The sequence below is a fragment of the Nothoprocta perdicaria genome, unplaced genomic scaffold (assembly GCF_003342845.1).
Source record: "Nothoprocta perdicaria isolate Ctin4 unplaced genomic scaffold, notPer1 scaffold_209, whole genome shotgun sequence".
Taxonomy (NCBI): Eukaryota; Metazoa; Chordata; class Aves; order Tinamiformes; family Tinamidae; genus Nothoprocta; species Nothoprocta perdicaria.
This window is the reverse complement of record NW_020455305.1, coordinates 1066180-1075129: the sequence shown is the minus strand read 5'-3', so window position 1 is coordinate 1075129 and position 8950 is coordinate 1066180.

The following is an 8950-nucleotide window of genomic DNA, read 5'->3' as shown; positions in this document are numbered from 1 at the left end:
TTTGGTTTCCTATATTTGTTAAGGACTATTCTTTTACTTGACACACAGGAAAACTGAGCCAATCAAGCATCAACCAAGGGAAATGGCAAGGTCTGCCCCTTAGAAGAAAGAATGACAGGCACCCACACATACAGGCTGGGGGATAATACTTACAATAGTAAAATATCCTTGCTGCAAATTCCTTGTGGGTCCTGACGGGCAGCAAGAGGAACACGAGCCAGTGGCAAAGGCAGCCAGCATCACTGGGGGCTGCAGTGAGTGCTGCCAGCAGGTCAGGGGATGTGTTTCTTCTTGGAATTGATGAGGCCACATGCGGAGTGATGTGGTCACCTCTGACTGCCCCAGTACAAGAACAACATGGGTATACTGGAGCAAATTTAGTGAAGGACCATAAAGAGCATCTGACATCTGAGGAGTGGTGACTCTTTTTGAATCCTTCTTGAGTCTTCTTGAGGAGTCACCACTCCTTCACTCTTCTTGAGTGTTCTCAAGAAGAGAAGGCTCAAGGTGCAAATTATCAACGTGTTCAGTAAAGAAAACAGAGCCAGACTTTCTTCAGTGGCAGCCAGTGACAGGATGAGAGTGGGACAGTGGGATCCTGGCCTGCATCAGGAGGAGTGTTGCCAGCAGGTCAAGGGAGGTGATTCTGCCCCTCTACTCAGCACTGGTGAGGCTGCACCTGGAGTACTGTGTGCAGTTCTGGGCTCCCCAGTATAAGAGGGACGTGCAGCTTCTAGAGAGGGTCCAGAGAAGAGCAACTAAGATGATGAAGGGAATGGAACATCTGTTGTAGGAGGAGAGGCTGAGTAAGCTGGGCCTGTTTTCTCTGGAGAAGAGAAGGCTGAGAGGGGATCTGATTAATGTGTATAAGCTCAGGAAGGGAGAATGCAGGGAGGAAGGGGACAAGCTGTTTTCATTGGTGGCCAGCGATAGGACAAGGGGTAATGGTCATAAGCTGAAGCACAGGAAGTTTCGTCTCCAGATGAGGAGGAACTTCTTTCCTGTGAGGGTGACAGAGCAGTGAAACAGGCTGCCCAGGGAGGTTGTAGAGTCTCCTTCTCTGGAGGTCTTCAAAACCGGCCTGGATGCCACCCTGTGCCACATGCTGTAGGTGTGCTTGCTTGAGCAGGAAGGTTGGACTAGAGGAGCTCTAGAGGTCCTTTCCAACCTTAACCATTCTGTGATTCTGTGAGAGGCATGGGCATAAATGGAAATCCAGGAAATTCCACTTGAACCTCAGAAAACATTGTTTACTGTGAGCGTAGTCAGGTACAGGAACAGGTTGTACAGAGACCTTGTGTCACAATACTCTGGAGAAAATCTATGTTGCTGATTTGTGAAAGTGTGTGTGTACACAAATGTCCTAAACCAGGTTCACACAGAAACCACCTTCTGAGACCAGAGTCTTAGAGAATGATCCTCAAACAGACGCAGCCTATAAAGCCAGTAACTGCACAGCGCAGACACATGACAGGACTGAGGGAACAGGATGAATTGAAGCACAGTGTGTATCATCACTGATGCTAGATCTACATAAAGGGATTCAGATTGCTTAAAATTTAATCTGAAGACTAATGGAGACACTCTGAGCAACAGTACATAGAAGCCAGTTCACAACAGAAAGTTGTTGAGCAAAACTCTCAGTAAAAGAAGCCTAAGAGAAATGAAAATTGAAATCCAGTTTATTATACACCCCGAGACAGTGAAATCACTGAGCTATGGAGACAGAAAAGAAAAAATTCAAATCTTGGCTTTTCTGTTTTAACTCTGAAATAATGCGAGTGAAATGATACCATTTCACAATCTTAATCTAGCCAACATTTCTGCCTGAAAGCTAACAGAGACACTAATAAATATGTCATATTGAACTGAAGCAACAAAATGGAGAATTTGGTCAATATTTCTAAGTTCATTAGGATCCAAACAGAGCAGGATCTCAATTTGAGCTGCTACTTACCCTTCCATTAACATAATTTCTGTTTGAGACCCACTAGAGACACTCAGAGCAGGGCATTCCAAAGTTAACAACTATTTCTATTCTTAAAAGCTGCTTTAGCCTTTGTTTATACTTAGAAACATACATGTTTATACTTTATACTATATGTTTATACTTTGTCTATACCCCATATAAATCAAACTGTGCAATTCTGATAGCACTTAGCAAAATATTGTCTTCTAGGCACTGTTTATTTATTTATAATTCTTATACTGCCTCTCCAGTAAGTCTAGTATTTACTATATGAGAATGGGAAACCTGGCCTCTACAAAGCTTTGTAGAGTTCTATAATGTGTTCCTTACATTTTTCCTATTTTTCCAGAAAAAAATTATTTTTTTTCAGACTCAGTTGCTGAAACTGAAAATTCTAAAAAGACTAGGTTTCTGAGCATTCAAAATTGTTATAAATCCAATAAAAGGATATGCTCTATAAACTCTTCTAGACATAGCTTACAGTTAGACAAATATTTGCTTTGCCTGTTTAGATAACTCTCTTTCACAGAGTTTACAGAGTGTATAGGATTCTCAACTAAGGATTTGGCTGGCTCAGAAACCAGCACTCGCCAGCTTGACTTGCATAGCAATGCCAGAGTCAGGAACCATGATAGCAACACTGTGAAAGTGAATATTCAGGTTTTCTGAAAGTTTCTCTTGTCCTGCATAACCTGGGTACTGAAACACGAAAAATATGGTTTTTTCCCTGATAATTTTTTGGTAGATATAGGAGGGCACACCAGATTACAGATGGTAACTATAATATGTGACAATTGTACAACACTACTCAGTTGTCTTAAATATTGCATATCATGAAATATGTAATATCACACATGATATCTGGACATCCCCAAGACAACAAAGCATAGTCTGACAGCCCTTACTGGACAACAACTCACTGGAGCTGTTTTAAAAGGTTATTACCTATGGGTCTTGATACTGTTTCAATGCAGAAGAATATTATTGTCCACTATAAGCTTTTCCATTTCAGTGCAAAACTCCACCAGGCAATTGGAAGCCATTACTGTTATAATTTAAATTAACCCATCTGATCTTTCACTGAGGAAGTCTAAGTCATTCACATATTCACATATTCACATATTCACTTTAGCATGGCTTAGCTGTGAGGATAGTAGTTGCTGGCTACACAGCGATAACCTTTTAAGTTCTTCCAACTACTTCTTGTTTGGTCCGTAGTTAATCTGTCCTTCTGTCCTTTTTTTCTTTTTTCTTTTTTTTTTTTTTTTTTTTGCAACGTGCTAACAATAACAATAAGACAAAAGCTTCAGCTCTTTAGTTTTGTATGTGGAGTCTACAGCTAAAAAGTGGGAGGCACAAAAATGCCTCTGTGTAGTCTTACACATTCACGCTTCTTTGCCTTCTGCAATAAGAAAAGTAGTGTAAAGGCACCAAAGCCAAACCTTCAGGAGGCCAGTGAATCAGGATGAGGATGGTCTCCTTCATTTGGTCGTTCGGAAGGATTGTGGCCAAATGTTCTTCAAAGGTTGGGAAACACTGACCAAACAAATTGCTGTAGTCCTCACAAAGGTCAACTACTAAGTCACTTAAGTTCTGTAAATTAAACTTTTTTTTTTTTTTTTTTAATTACTCCTGCTATACAATAGCAAGATTCAGTTCAAGCCAAGCAATTATTTCTTGGGGAAAGAAAACAAAAATCGTTTGTTCCATAATGCCACCTGCTGGGCGGAATTGAGAAACCTAACTTTAAAGGAAGATGAGCATCCTACGGCTTTGAGTGCATTAAATTCTTCCAAAATTAACACTTTTATTTTCTGTGTTTTTACCACTGTTTTCAGTGGTACTCACACACAGAGGACTCCATGCAAACTCTGAGCTGCACAAGGACTGAGAGAGAATTTTTGTTGGGCACTAGTTGCCATACTGTAATATCTTTTAACACACATTACAGTAGTACGTTCATAAGTATCAGAATAACAGCAGAAAATAAAGAATGAAATTACAAAGATTTTTACCTATCTCTAAGAATGCTTGATCTCTACCAAACATCCCCTCACCATATGAATCCTGTCATACCTTTGCTGAGTTCTCACCCACTTCTCTGTACTTGCTCTCAATCACACACAAACACACACACACAAAAAACCCATGTTTCACTGGTGAAAAAATGCTTTGAGAAAAGGAAGTAATACTAGATGTATCCAGGATACTTTCCCCTGTTTTGCACTTGTCTCTGATTTTCCAGATTTGATATTTTATTTTGCATAAGGCCCTTTAAACTTCTCAGTAACATGGCATTAAATGAAGTGATGCTGAAATGCAGAAAATATTTACAAAATGAATTTAAAATTATAGGCAGAGCACATAGCCCCAGTGTTAACTTAGAAGCTGATAGTTTTCTTCCCAACTTTCAGTATTTTTCTTTATTATTTTCTAATTTTCTTTTCACAGGCAGAGAATATTTATCTTTCTAACATACATGCATAAATAGAACAATACCGTATTGAATAATTGACTTTTGCTTAATTTAAAGGTTTTTAACAGTTATTTTACTTCCATTTTTTTCTAATTTGTTTCATGTATTCAAAATAATTTTCTAAAAAAAGTCTGATGAAACTCAATTATAAAAAATCAAATAAGAAATAACCATTTGGTTACTGTTGTCGTCCTCTTAAATATATGAAGCCTCACCACTAAGTCTTTCAACCACTATGACCTTAAATCAACAAATAACCTAAGGATCCATCTCATTGCTTAACCAAAGGAATAAAGTCTGCTGTAATTTTAAATATCAATGCCTGAATGAATCACTTCCTTTGTGGACCGTTTTCTATTCCAAGATTCTGTGAAAACAATATTGATTTAGGTAAAGAGCACCAGCCTCTGCCAGTAACTTCCTGGTACACAATAAAGCTGTAGGAGGGTTGAGGTCTCAGAAAGGACAACACATAAATTCTTGTTCCAAATAAGTGAAGGAATGACCATACCAGTATTCTGAGAAGATATGTAAATCTAAAGCTCATTTCTATGCTGCAAAACAACTGTTAAAAAAATATTCCAGAACTAATGCACAAAAATATCCCACAAAACACACAGCCACAGTTCAAGTGAGAAAATGTTCGGTCATGCAAAAGCATCTTTGAGTCCAGTTACAACATGAGCCTGAATGGAAGAGACAGAGGTCTATGCCCATGGAAATTTTTGTAAACGTAGAAAATACAGCAATAGATGGTCTCCCCAGACTAGAGTTTTTCTTTTAATTATCACAGTACAGCATGTCACATTTCCCTGCACTTACTTTTATGATAGGATGGTGTTACTAGTTCTTAGTCTACTTTCACTGTGAAAATCTGAAAATCTCAAAATAATTTTGTAAAGAGGAAATAAATTAAATAATATGTATTTTTGAGGTGAAATGAGGTACCTCCTAAAATAAAACTGAACTGTTTTCCAGCAGAAAAATACCTTACTTCCTACCAGAAAAGCACTATTTTATTCATAGTTTGTGAAAGAAAGATATGGAAAAAAAGTGAAAAATTCCTTCACATAAATTGTCTGTTTTCCACAGTTCAAGATAAGGCAGATCTGTCACACAACACTGGAACACGCACAAATTCTTCACTTCATGCTGGTATGTAAGGTAGACAAAGCACACGCATACTGCCATAATACTGCGACCATCTGCAATACTCGGTAAGCAAGTCTTACCTCTATTCTACCAAACCCATCATCTCCATCCAAAGAGACTTCAATCAAATTGCAGTTATGCTCCTGACACATTATTGCTTTCCTCAAAAGAACACTACATTCCACTGACAACAAAATATGCAAGACTTCTGAACTCTAGATAGATTTTCCCAGCCTGTCTTTGAGGTTTCTTTCTGAAGGAGTTCATCTCCCAGTTCTAACAAGTATGTTCTAACAAGTAAGTTCTAACAAGTATGTTTTGGTCAAAAACAAAAGGTCAAAATATCAGTGTTGTATATTGATAATAAATGTCTCACCAAAACTCTTTTTTATTTTTTTTAATCTGTATGTCTTTGAGATTGGCCTAGCAGATGAAAGAGTCCCGTTCACTTGCTGCATTATATTTAGAAGTCCTGTTAACCTTGTATTACCAAAGGCAGTTTAAAGCACTTGTTTTTGTAATTATCATTAATGCCTCTTCTTGAGGGCTATCATTTCTTCTCTGGAAGCTGTTCTTCCATAGGCTTGTGAAGGGCTGACAGATTGACTGCTTTGGCATTACTACACCCTTAAATACGCAGCAGTGATAAGAAAAGGTGGGAAACTATTGTCTAAAGAGGCATAACCAGTTAATGCTCACTTGTGTACATACCTTCTTTTTGACTCACAGCCCTCAAAGGCAGACTTTGATAAAGCTTCGATAAAACCTTCCTCCCAGGGAAAGCCAGTATACCTGCTCGTAGGGGATCCCAGCAAACCAAAAGGAACAGAGGCTGGTGCCTACAAGGTCTGCTAAGGAACTGGTATGACTTTAAGATCTGTGAATTAAATGGTGAGCAAATGTTTGATGATTTTATGATTACAGTCATAAACCTACCATTAAACTCTCTTTCCAAGCGTAAGGGGAAAAATATATATAGCTCAAGGAAGATGAATAAATTCTTACATAGAGATCTTTTCTAATCACAGTACTCATTTATCTATAAATAGCATTGTGTGTGTTCGCCTTGCTGCAAGGATTACTCACCTATGATTACGTAGTCAGATAGGTTCTGTAAGTTGCTGACATAAATAACAATATCCATTTATCTAAGCTGAAATTTAACTTCTAAATTCTGTCTTGACAATGACAAAGCACCGACAAATTTATCCACAGAATTAACAAAGTCTTGTATCTGTCTCTTTTTCAGGCCTTCTTCCACAGCTCCCCAGTCCTGATTATGGTAGGATTTACGCAAAAAAAAAGAAATCATGTTAAAGTAGCTTTGCATTAAAAAAGAAAAGGCTGTATTACTCTTTTATTAGGAAGGTACTGTTCACTTATGGTAGGATTTATCAGTACATCTCTGCAAATACACTTTTCTGTATTACTTCAGCTCTGGGAGAGACCAACGGTTTATTCAGTCCAGTACTCCAAATACAACATTTTTTTGATGGTAGATATTTAATAGTTTTATGAGTTGATAGATGACACATCCCTGTCCGGCTGTCTTAGTATCTGTTTATTAATATCTATCTATTTAGCCTTCTATGATGGAGTGACTGGCTGGATAGATGAGGGCAGAGCGGTGGATGTTGTCTATCTGGACTTGAGAAAAGCCTTTGACACCGTCCCTCACAACATCCTCCTGAGCAAGGTTGGGAAGTGTGTGATAGAAGAGTGGACAGTGAGGTGGATTAGGAATCGGCTCGATGGCAGAGCTCAGAGGGTGGCAATCAGTGGCGCTGAGTCCAGGTGGAGGCCTGTAGATAGCAGTGTCCCCCAGGGGTCAGTCCTCGGTCCGGTCCTGTTCAACAGAATCACAGAATATTCAAGGTTGGAATGGACCTCCAGAGATCATCTAGTCCAACCTTCCTGCTCAAGTAGGGACACCCAGAGCACGGGGCACAGGGTGGCATCCAGGCCGGTTTTGAAGACCTCCAGAGATGGAGACTCCACAACCTCCCTGGGCAGCCTGTGCCAGGGCTCTGTCACCCTCACAGTGAAGAAGTTCCTCCTCATCTGGAGATGGAACTTCCTGTGTTTCAACTTACACCCATTGCCCCTTGTCCTGTCACTGGCCACCAATGAGAAGAGCTTGTCCCTTCCTCCCTACATTCTCCCATCATGAATTTATACATGTTAATCATATCCCCTCTCAGCCTTCTCTTCTTCAGAGAAAACAGGCCCAGTTCACTCAGTCTCTCCTCATACGAGAGATGTTCCAGTCCCTTAATCATCTTAGTTGCTCTTCTCTGGACTCTCTCTAGAAGCAACACGTCCCTCCTGTACTGGGGAGCCCAGAACTGCACCCAGTACTCCAGGTGCGGCCTCACCAGAGCTGTGTAGAGGGGCAGAATCACCTCCCTTGACCTGCTGGCAACACTCCTCCTGATGCAGGCCAGGATCCCATTGGCCTTCTTGGCCACGAGGGCACACTGCTGACTCATGGTTAACTTGGTGTCAACCAGGACTCCCAGGTCCCTCTCCTGCTCCCCCTTTCCAGCAGGTCAACCCCTAATCTGTACTGGTACCTGGGGTTATCCGAAGTATATCCCCCTTACATGAGTAATTTTCATACAGTTATAGTATTGTTTACTCATTGTGCCCACTATTATGCATGCTCAGAGGAATGGTCTTTACCTGGATAAAGGTCTTTTTGACCTATGGGCATGATTTTTAATAATATAATGAGGGCAAGTCATACACAGACCTTCAGTTTTCTTGCCAAGTTTACAAAGTGTTAAAAAACTATTCTAATTTTAATAAGCAGCTCCAGGTTATCCCTGATTAAAGGATGCTAACCGCCTGTTCTGCCTGGACCACTGGTAAGTTTCCTGCTGTCGGACTAAGCCACAGGAGACATCTGCCCTGCTTAGTTTTAAGCAAGGGGGCTTCTCCTGCCCATGTAACGCAGCCATCCCAGTTGCACGGCGCAACGCTCCGCCTCCGCAGCGAGGCTGCCCAGGGAGAACTAGCGCAGCTACCGCAGCCACGTCAGAGCCAGAGGCGGATCCGCGCTCCTGGGACACGTTTCTGCGGGAGCGGGACCCTCCCGCCCCGCCCCCGCAGGCTCCGCCCCCACCCCATCTCTCCGCCCCCTCAGGCTCCGCCCCCGCCCAGCAGGTGAGGTGCGGCGGTTAGCCCGCATGCGCCCTAACCGACTGCTACGAGGTTCCGTCTGCGCGTGCGCGCCGCCTCCTGCCTTCCTTCCTGGGCTCGGCGCGGCGCGTGCGCACTGCGCGCCTGTCACGGCTCTGCGGGGGGCGGCGGCGGAGGCTGCGCCCCGGAGGCCGCTGCCTGGCGCGGGGCCG